At 31.5% G+C, this 11,065-nt stretch overlaps 1 long non-coding RNA gene and 1 pseudogene across 1 annotated transcript; one reads left to right on the top strand and one right to left on the bottom strand.

Moving 5' to 3' along the window:
- Window positions 1–280: 280 nt before the first annotated feature.
- LOC142642817 (AAA-ATPase At2g18193-like) lies at window positions 281–3,574 on the top strand (annotated as a pseudogene).
- Window positions 3,575–6,381: 2,807 nt separating this feature from the next.
- Window positions 6,382–9,447, bottom strand: LOC142642818 (uncharacterized). The gene is made up of 4 exons (XR_012845740.1): window positions 9,258–9,447; window positions 8,388–8,450; window positions 8,059–8,162; window positions 6,382–6,711 (listed from the first exon to the last, which is right to left on the bottom strand). It is a non-coding gene; the product is annotated as an uncharacterized LOC142642818 (long non-coding RNA).
- Window positions 9,448–11,065: the final 1,618 nt, after the last annotated feature.

Here is an 11,065-nt window from a genome sequence, read left to right on the forward strand (position 1 = left end):
CTGTTCATGCATTGTCCATGGGTCTCACGACACTATTCACATATTTAAAAATTATTTTGCTATAGTATTTTCAATTTTCAGCAAAATAAGTTGTATTCAAAAGAACCCTCAATCTCTCTCAGATAAGGTCATTGGAGTTTCAAAATTAAAAAACTTAAGACTTGAAAGATACGATCAAGAATAGTGAGACGGGGCTTCAAAAAAAAAAAAAAAAAGAATAGTGAGACGTAGCTGGTTTATAAAAAGGGACCTAATAGAGACAATCATTCGCAGAGTGCAAACAGTGTCAAGAGTATAAAAAAAAAATTAGTGCCTTGTTTAGTGCGGAGATCTCTTGTTGTGTTCTTGGTTTCACGGAGTTTCTAGTGAGGTATTATTGTATTTTTCAAATTTATTGTGAACTTAATAAGTTTTGAGCATATACTAGGGCATTGCATTCTCTAGTTTATTATAGTATATAGATTGGTCCCTCTATGTTAGAGGGGTTTTCATGAAATGAGTTCTTGTGTGATTAAGGGCCTGTTTGGTACATAAACTTAAACTCATGTTTTCAGTTTTTAAATAATATTACACGTATGTTTATACACTCTTTCACCAAACAAATAAATAATATTACACGTGTGTTATTTAAACACACGTGCCAAACAAATAAATTTTCTTGGTGCTTTTCTTTCTTTCTTTTTTTCTTTTTCTTTTTATTTTTTTAAGGTTACATTTAAATTGATTAACACATAGATAGTGATTTATCCCAGCAAATTTATGGCAGATGTCATCTTTGTGAAGAGACTCAAAACTTTCATAGACAAACCAAGAAATGTATACTTGGTGTCCAAACTTCTATATTCCAGCCCTCAAGGCGTAAAAAATTGTATCCTTAACTACATCGTTTTCATTTTTACAGGATTTGGAAGAGGGGTGATTGACCATCAATTTTCAAACCATGTTAACTTTCATGGAGATGCTTACATCTTTGACCACAGCTGCTGGTGCGATTGTACTATGTCCCCTAGTAAAAAACCTCTTACCTTCCTCCTTCCTCAATAATCTCTTCTCCATCTATGAAGAATACTTTTGTACGCCTAAAATCACTCTCTTCTTTCGCACGGATTGTGGTCTCAGTGACAATCAAATGTATGATGTTGCCTCAACCTACCTCCGTACCAAGATTGTTGATTCATCAAAATATCTCAATGTTGGCAAAACCGTTAGGCAAGAGAGGCCAACCTTTGATATAGTACCGGGTGCAGAGGTTATTGATTCCTTTCAAGGCATTAAAGGGCTCAAATGGAAGTTACATGTAGAAAAAGGATTTGATGGCTATGAACGTCTTAGATATTTTACGCTTTCCTTTGATAAGAAACTCAAAGAGGTTGTGCTAGAGTCTTATTTAGCTGAAGTAATATCTCGTTCTAAGGCTATACAAGAAGCAGAAAGGGCGTTAAAGCTTTATAGCCGTGATTTCGTCTGTGGTACACCTGGTCGTGAATGGAGTTCTATTATTCTTGAACACCCAACTACATTTGAGAAGTTGGCAATGGACCCAGTGCAGAAAAGGATGCTCAAGGATGATCTGGACAGGTTTGTTAATAGAAAGGAGTGGTATAAGAAAGTTGGCAAGGCATGGAAGCGAGGGTATTGGCTTTACCGGCCTCCGGGTACTGGTAAATCAAGCTTGATTGCTGCCATGGCTAATTACCTCAAGGTTGATATCTATGATTTGGACCTTTCAAGCATACGCGCGCTCAGATTCAGCGTTGAGAAGGATATTTCTTTCCACATCTAATCGTTCAATAGTGGCAATTGAGGATATTGATTGTGCAAAGTTGGAAGATCGAGAGAAAGAGGAAAAGTCTGCTCAGCTGATTCTGAAAAAGCCTAAGGTTAACTTTCTTTATCCTCATAAAAACTAGTATGGTGGTAATTAGATTATTATATATTTTAGACAGTTTCGTGTGATTCTTAGATAGATTTGATCTGCTAAATGTGTTGTGTATGCTGAGGTCTGACATTAGATGTTTATTACATTAAAATAGATTGTAAGTGAAGCAAATACCCTCGCTTTCAATTATAAACTTATTTTTAATAGGATAGAATGTTATAATTAAAATTTCTCCAAATCATTTGACTAGTTCTTTTATATTATAGTGCAAATATATAGTACTTTCCTTTTGACAATATCTCTATCTAGCTATATAATTGAATGCGGTTCATTTAATTTTGTCAATATAGCTATCAGTTTTAGGACCTATGATTCATATTTTACAATGAGTCAAGCGTGTGTGCCAGTTTCTGTTTTGACGTGGATGTAATTTTTATTTATGAGATAGTTAGCTCAATGGTGTCGGTTTGGAAACATTTTATTTAGTTTTTTTGTTGAAAACTTTTTTTATGATAGTTTGCTATAGTATACTTGTACCTTGAAAAAATTTTAAAAAGTAAGAAAAAAAAATAGATTTTAAAAAACTGTACATAAAAATTAAAATTTAAAACTTAAAAATGATGCCAAACTGGCCCATCTAATTAGTTTCTACCATAGCAGAAGATTTTTCCTACCTGTACTATTGGGTTTGAGTTCAGGAATCAACATTTTCCCAAAAAGAAAAAAGAAAGAAGGGGGAATAAGGCTGCATACCAAAATCATCTCTCCTACAACCCATAGGAATTTGGAGTTTTGCTTGTTGAGTACAACTTCCACTGAATACATGTCATGATCTTATGATTTCATTTAACAATATTTACTATCATGTTATATTTTTAGTTCACATTATCCGGTTTATTGAACTTCATTAGTGGATTATGGTCGAGCTGTGGAGAAGAGCGAATTATTGTGTTCACAACCAATCATAAGGAGAAGCTTGATCCTTCTTTGTTGCACCCAGGCCGCATGGACATGCATGTGCACATGTCATATTTAACCATGGATGGGTTCAAGCAGTAGGTTTCTAAGAACAGAAAGTGTGGGAAAGTGAGAAAGCAAGAGAAAAGGAAAGAAAAAGAGAGAAACGAAGAGAGAAAGATTGGGAGAAAAATTCTGTATTCACTATATGAAATTCTCAGCATAATTACGCCTGAGCTTGATGCTCTGTATTTATATTACACAATAATCATAACTACTTAACTAATCTTCCACATTATACGGATCTAAAACCCATAAAGCTCTGTTCAGTGGCTTTAACTGAATTTCGCGTCTAATCCAACTGTTCTTTGAACTGAGTAAAACGACGCGTTTAGCTGAATACAAAAACACTGTCGTTTTGATTCATCCTCAACCTCTGTTCAGTTCTATTTTCAACCTCTGTCGTGGCCTCTGTTCAGTCCTATCTTCAACAGATGGTGACCACCAACTCTCTAAAGTGATTAAGGCATTGCTGAATAATAAAAAAGTTACTCCAGCTGAAATCGCTGAGGAACTTTTGAAGAGTGAATATCCCAATGTTGCTTTTCGAGGAGTTGTCGAATTTCTCGAGCAAAACTAACTAGAGAATGGAATCATCATTTGATGGGTTTATGGATATCAATTATGTGTGGGTATGGCTATGTATGCATTATTATGTATCTCTTTATCATGCATGTAGAACTTTATTATTTTTTTTTTTTTGTGTCTCTCTATCATGTAGTATAATCTCTGTTTGTGATGAATAAATGTATGTATGTTCGAAATTGGATGAATATGCTTAAGAATGTATTCAAACTTCAAAATTCAAGCTAGTAATAAAAAACATTTTTTTTAAAATAAAATAAAATTTCTCACATGAAAAATTTATAAAATTAAAAAAAAAAAAACAAGAGAGTGTAGTCATATGTAATTAAAAAATGCCACTTATTTTCCATACAAATATTTGATTGATGCATGCATATTTCAAAATAGTTTCAACTTAAACCTATTCCAAAAATTCAAATACCAAAATTTTAAGTTACCTTATAAATATTTATACGTTTCCCAGGAACCCATGGGGCCCTTTTCATTTAAAGAATACTTTTCAAAATCAGTGGTCTTTTCTTTGGATATTTGTTCTTTGAAAATAAAATTACTTTTCCAAAATTCCTTTGAACTTTCACCTCTTTTTGTTTTTCTTTTTTGAAGGGAACATTTCACCTCTTTGAAAATAAATTTCCTTATACAATATAAACTTCTCTTTTTCAAAATAACCTTAAATTTCCTTATTCAATATAAGCTTCTCTTTTTCAAAATAACCATGGAATTTCCTTTATTCAGAAATGGAACAATTTTTGTGTGAGCTTGGCAACAAATTATAAGTTAGTTTTTTGCTTAAATTATTTATCGTTTACGAGTCTTATATTACTTTTTTGTATTAGTTTCATCTATACTATATATAAGAAGATTCTCCTCTTTCAATTGGACTTTTATGTGATTAAAAAATACTCTCATTAATAAAAAGTAACTTCATTTAGAAATAAAGTCATAAATGTCAAAAAATAAATTTCATTTTAAATTATAAAAAAAAACTCCTAAAATTTAAAATTTTTTCCCTTTACATCCAAAAATGAAATCACAGTTACTGCTTATCTCTAAAGTTTATCATTTTTATTTGTTTGAATTTTTTTTAAAAAAAACATATTTTTAAATTATAATAGATGCAAATTATTAACCTTTACCAAAAAAAATAAAAATAAAATAAAAGTGCCTCTAAGCACGCACTCTAGATTTTAGTTTTTTTTTTTTTTTTTTGGGTCTCCCATTATACAAACTAGCATTTAACTCGCACTCGCACTCGCACAATGCGTTGGAACATTCTACATATTTAAAATACCACCAACGACTTGACATATCAATACAATAATTTACATTAAAATTAATCCAGATAGTGTAGTACATCCATTCGTTTTATAGAACAATTAAATTTTGTATCTCATAGATTGACATATAAATTGTAAAGCCCCAAAATGGATATATATATATATATATATATATATATAAAATTTAAACCAAAGAGAACTAAACTTTTCTTTTCTTTTTTTGCTAAGAACTGACATTTTTTTAGCAAAGCAAAGCCAACAAAAATCCACACACATTGATCAACAAAATTTAATTAAAAATATAAGATAAATAGAGGAATAGTAAGGCTGTCTTAGCCTGCCAATTTTATACAGCAACGTTTCTTGCAAAACGCTAGGTGAACATTATGAATCAAAAGGACATTCAAATGTATTTTTAAAAATGTAGGGAAAAAGTTATAGAAAAAAAAAATGTAGGGAAAAAGTGATAGAGAGACCACAAAAAAAAGTCTGAAGTAATTGTTGTAAGGAAGTTGATAACAATGTCTAACAATCTGTTGGAAGTGGACAACAATACGTTAGTTATCAATCTATTTATTTTATTTACTTTAAATGCAGTAATTAACCCAAAAAATCTCATAATTCCACTTACAAAAAAAAATTATAATTACCATACACTCTAAACTTTCAAATTTTAAACCATCCATGTTGAAATCTGGCTATTAAAATCAAGGGTGAAAATCCCTAATGTTACCAAAACTTAAGACCAGAAAAACAATAATTTTTGCCCATCTAAAAGGTAATTCAGCAGTTCAACAATTACTCTTTTTTTTTTGAAAACTATTCAACAACATTTAGATCTATGGAAACTAAACAATTGCATATCAATTATTACAAAATATCTAGATGAACTAGACGAGCAGATGATACTCATATTCTACATGAGCACAACAAAGTTAAAATATAAGAGTCAAAGGAGGAAAAATATCAAGAGAATACAATTTCCCCAAAAAATATGAAGGAAGAAACTCATAACAAACTTTAGGGATAATAATTTAATGATTTAACTATTTTTAGAGATAATTTTATTACTAAATTCATATAAAATAATTTAAAAACACTCCCTCTCTCACAAACTTTAAAAACTACTATTCAAGCATAAGTAAATAAAGATACAACAACTTCCAAAATAGCTTTCACAGAAATATTTAGAAATTCCCAAGATCTTTACACACAAAGGCAAAACAAATCTCTAGTGTATAACTCCTAATCTTCACTTGAAAATATTATTTGCAAAATAAGAGCATACCTAAAAAATAATTCATTTAAAAGGAAATAAAAAGACTCAATATATGTTTTCTCCTGTTAATAGAGACTTGCAATTAGTAGACACTTCCCTCCCTTTACTACCAGTCTAAAACAATAAAAAGAAAAAACCATTGTCAGCTCGAATTTTATTTGCCCTTGTCAAATGATTTCAATGTCGATAAATTATAATTTCTCTACAACTAAAAGTAATGGCTAATAGGGATTTATCATGACCAACTCTGGAACATGACAGAGAGACTTTCAAAGGATGTTACAAACCCCAAGAAATTGCATGTTGGAGACGGTGAATTTTTTAATAAAAATGTATGATATAGGTGGAACATTTTGATCAGTGAGTTTCATGTTTTTATCTTCTCATATACTTGGTTCAACCACAAAAATATTGTCTTACAAACGTAGTAGGGGACGCAATGTTTACCTTTATTGATAAAGGAACAATGTCAGCATCGAATCACCCAGATCTTGAAAGACAATTAAGACTCTAGTAGAAAAAGATTTATTGGCACATCACAATCCTTAAAAGCAGCAATATAGAAAGATCAGTTTCTCTGTTCCTATTCCAAAAAAGCAATCTTTAAGGTGTAGAGTCCCACTCCATGATCAGAAACTCCATGCATAAGCCCGCTATTGGATGTAACTATCAAACTAATGGATAAAAAATAACCATCAAACTAATGGTCAAATAAAGACATAGAAATGCTTATCATTAGTTAAAATAAAGACATAAGACATAAGACATAGGCAGCAGGAACATTAAAAAATCTTATCAAATTAATATGAAATTGAAGTTTTCTAAACATAATATACAAAGTTTGAGAAAAATGATTTGGCAATTTATCTGTTATTTGAATCTTTAAAATTTTCTCGTGTTAAAGCCAAAAATAGTTCCAATTATAAGATATCACATTCAGGAATCATGAATGAAAAGAAAAGATACCATGTGTCAGATTTGAAGATAGCTATTATAAAAAGTAAAAAAACAAAAGAGTCAGTAGTGAAGTTGGATAGAGAAAATTATACATCTTAAACTTCTAAAGTGATCAAGCAGAGGAGGCATCTAATTCATATTCATTTGTAGGCCCAAATTGTCCTAACTATAAACGAAGCAAGGTGCAGGTGACTGTTGCTACCATTTTAAAATATAAAAGGTCATAATTTTAGTTGCTCAAGTCTGCAAACAATTAAATGTTATTTTCTTGAGAGAGAGTAAATCATATTAGTTTTATGCAAGATTTTAAATTGGGGAAGATGAAAGAAAAAAAATAAGAAAAATTCAAAGAATAGACAAAAGAAAAAGCACCAATTTATCTTAATTAGATACAGATCCAACCACAATTCTTTCAGCATATAGTCCAAATTGCACAAGTATAGAAAATCAGGACATTCTAGAAGTACTTTAACATAGATCAAAACAACTTTGAAATAAAAAATAATTTCAACTTAAAAGACCTAATGCTATAATGTTACTTGTTTCATTTGGTCATAACTGGCTAGGTTAACAGCATTTACTATAGCATTTTCTGCCACATTAGGGCCAAAGCTAGTTCAATAATTTTCTTAACAGATTGGTGAAGGACATAATAGCTTACACTCATGATTCTTGTATTTGAATTTAGTCATTTGTTCAACTCAAAGCTCTGTTGAACTGGGTAAAAGTGACTTTAAAGTAATTAATAATATGTACAATTCCCCTACTACATAGCTAATTTGTCTTCAACTTGGGCATACTTAAATATGTAAAGCAGTTAAAGAATGTAGATATTGATGATACTGAACTCTTAACTTCCAAGGATTTGTTCACAAATGATGGAAATATTAAACCTGAGCACTTATTATCTATAACTAATGAATAAATCATTATGAAATTCGTGATTCTCATGCCTATAGTGGTTCCTTTTTAAGAGAACCATCTATAGCTCACAATATCAACGGAATAAGAATAGAAAATTCTAAAAAAATATAATGCAGTAAACAAAGAAAGCACTAGATTACCCATCAAAGTGAGTACTGGCTTTGCAGTGTCTCAATTTGTACTATCTCCCCTTTGACCTGCTCTTCCTCAGTTATTGGCCAACAATGTCCCTTTTTTTTTTTTTCTATATCAATTAACATATGTCAGAACAAAGAAACTAAACAAAATTGAACTTTATATGATATCCCAGAACATTAATAGTGAAACTAAAACAAATCCAAATATTTTATTAGACTGTATAAAGGGAAAACTCCATACAGATCAAACCAAACAAAGAATCAAATAAAACCCCTCAAAAAAGACCCTAAAACGCAACAAATTTTTTTAACATACTCGAAATATGTCTTACCTGCACATCACAGGGTCCAATTGTACCCTTATGGCCTGCAGAATCTTGATGAGTAAGGCCTCCCTAAAATCCAAAAAACACAACTTCAGTTTCTTTACAATTAAACTAGATAATAATCAAGTAATTGAATACCTTTGAGACAGAGTATACATGTATGTGACAGTCTCAATACTTGTAAAACAGAATTCACATTAGAATATACTAAAATAATCACACAATGAGTCAAGATTAATGAACACACATAATATCAAAAACAATAATGAGTGCAGAACCTGTGTGTGGATGATCTAGAAATCCACCAAGTAAATGATTGTTCCCATTTAAAAGGTAATTCAACAGTTCAGCGATTACTCCTCTTTTTTTTTTTCCCTTTTTTTTTTTGCTTGAGAACAATTCACCAACATGCAATAACACAAAACCACAAAACCATACCAAGAAAATAATCACCTAACATGCAATAACACAATTTTTTTTTAAAAAAGCCTTGTTATTTATTTGTTTGTTTCTACTCCAAAAAAAAAGCGATAAATAATTCCATAAAACCATAATTTCACATTAACAAATATTATCAATAAGTCTAAAATCTAAACTTCCAGACTTGACTATTGAAATCAAGGGTAATGTTATCAAAACAAAATATTAGAGATATTAATTTCAAACCAAAGCATCCAAAGAAAAAAAAAAATACTAAACCCATCTATTTTTCAATAGGGGTGAAAAAAAGAACCCTAAACAATTCCGCAGGGGAAAAAAGATCTTGAATACAGATATGCCCATCCTTAAATTCAAACTCGAATTGTAGGAAGAACCAGTGAGAGGTTTTAGAAAATTGAAAAATAGTTAATTTTTTTAAAAAAAATCAGTGCGTACCTTTCGAATACACCATTGAAGAGAAGGGATGGAGGCAAAGAATGAACATAGTAGAGAAAGGATAGGGTTGAGAATGATTAGAGAAGCAATTAAGATGAAATTGAAATGGAGTAAAGGGATGGGTCGATCTCTGTTCTCTTTCTCTTTCTCCGTACAACAAGCAAGTCTTTTGATTGTAATTTAATCGGTTAATTTTTTATTTATAATGAGAGGCTTTTAAAGTTTTTTTTTTTTTTTTGCATTTAATTTGAAATATTTTAATTATTTGTCAAGTTTGAAAAACTACGTAGCAAACTAGCATCTCAAGACTTTAAAACTCGAGTTTAAAGGTTGAACTCGAGTTTCTAAAACTCAAGTCGCATGTGATGGCAGTCTAATGTGGAAAAAAATCCACGTGGAAATCAAGTATTTAAAACTCGAGATTTGAACAGACCTCCACGAACAAACTTGAACCTTTTCTTCTTCCTTAGTTCTTTTTTTTTTTTCCTTCCAGATTTGATTTTTCTTCTTCCTACCCGATCTGGTCCTCAGTTCTTCCTTTCCTCTTCTTCTTCTTCTTCCTTCCTGATTTGGTCCTCTATTTTACATCCGATCTGATCTGGTCCTTTGTTCTAGATCTGATCTGATCTGATTTGATCTGGTTCTATAGAAATGGAATCCTATAGGCTCGGGTTTCCTTTTTACAAACTCGAGTCTATAAGACTCAAGATCTATGTGGCAAAAAACCTCTAAATCAGCAAGTGGAACGTGATTCTTTGAGACTCAAGCCAATAAAACTCAAGATGCTACTTTACTGAATCATTTCTAACTCCATGCTAACTAAATTGTCTCCCAAATGCATGCTAGCTTGCAAATTACCTCAGCTTTTAAACAATGTTGTAGCATTGCCGAAACATTTTTTAATTGCAAGCAAGAAAAACTTGTTGAATAGTATTTTTTAGGAAAATTTTAGGAGAATAGTACGCGAATGAAGTTGTTTAGTTATGTAGCATGTTTTTGGAAATCAAGTTTATGAAACTTGAGGTCCAACTAAATCTAGAGTTTGTCAAACTTGAGTTCCAATTAGTATGGGACGTGTGGTAGTTTGACATGGATTTTCTAAATTAAAAAAAAAAGAAAAAAAAAGAAAAGAAAGTGGAACTCGAGTTTTTGAAACTCGAGTTCCAACCCTGTAAATTTCATTCATGTAAACCCAAAAAAATCCGAACCATGAACACGATGAAGAAACCCAAAAAAATGAACACAATGAACAAACCCAGGAAAATGAACAAATTAATTTGAATCCGCAACAAACTGATTTCCCCAGTAAATTCGAACCCAAAAAATCAAAACCATAAAATTCATACCCAAAAATAATCAAACCCAGGCAAGTTGAACAATCAAAGATCAAACGCAACACACACCATTAGGAAAATAAAACCTTTGAATCTGCCAACCCATCAAAGGAAATTCATTGAACCAAACCCATCTATTGAAGCACCCACCTAACAAAAGCACCTCCCCCTCATTAAACAACAAACCCATTCGCGGGATAACCAAAGTCATCACCAAACCAAGCCAAACAAAATCTCAGCAAACCTATCCCCTTCCTCGCAATCATGACCCATCAAACCGCAAAACCCATACCCATTGACCATCATGACCCATCATAACACAAAAACCAAATACCCATCAACTATCGTGACCCATCAGAGCACAACAACCTAAATACCCATCACCGTGACCCATCGAACAACAGTGGAGAGAGAATTGTTCAGTGCAAAACGGATAGGGAAAGAGAATTTGAGTTGAAACCCACCACCACAATG

This window comes from Castanea sativa, chromosome 7 (assembly GCF_040712315.1).
Source record: "Castanea sativa cultivar Marrone di Chiusa Pesio chromosome 7, ASM4071231v1".
In the NCBI taxonomy this organism is placed as follows: domain Eukaryota; kingdom Viridiplantae; phylum Streptophyta; class Magnoliopsida; order Fagales; family Fagaceae; genus Castanea; species Castanea sativa.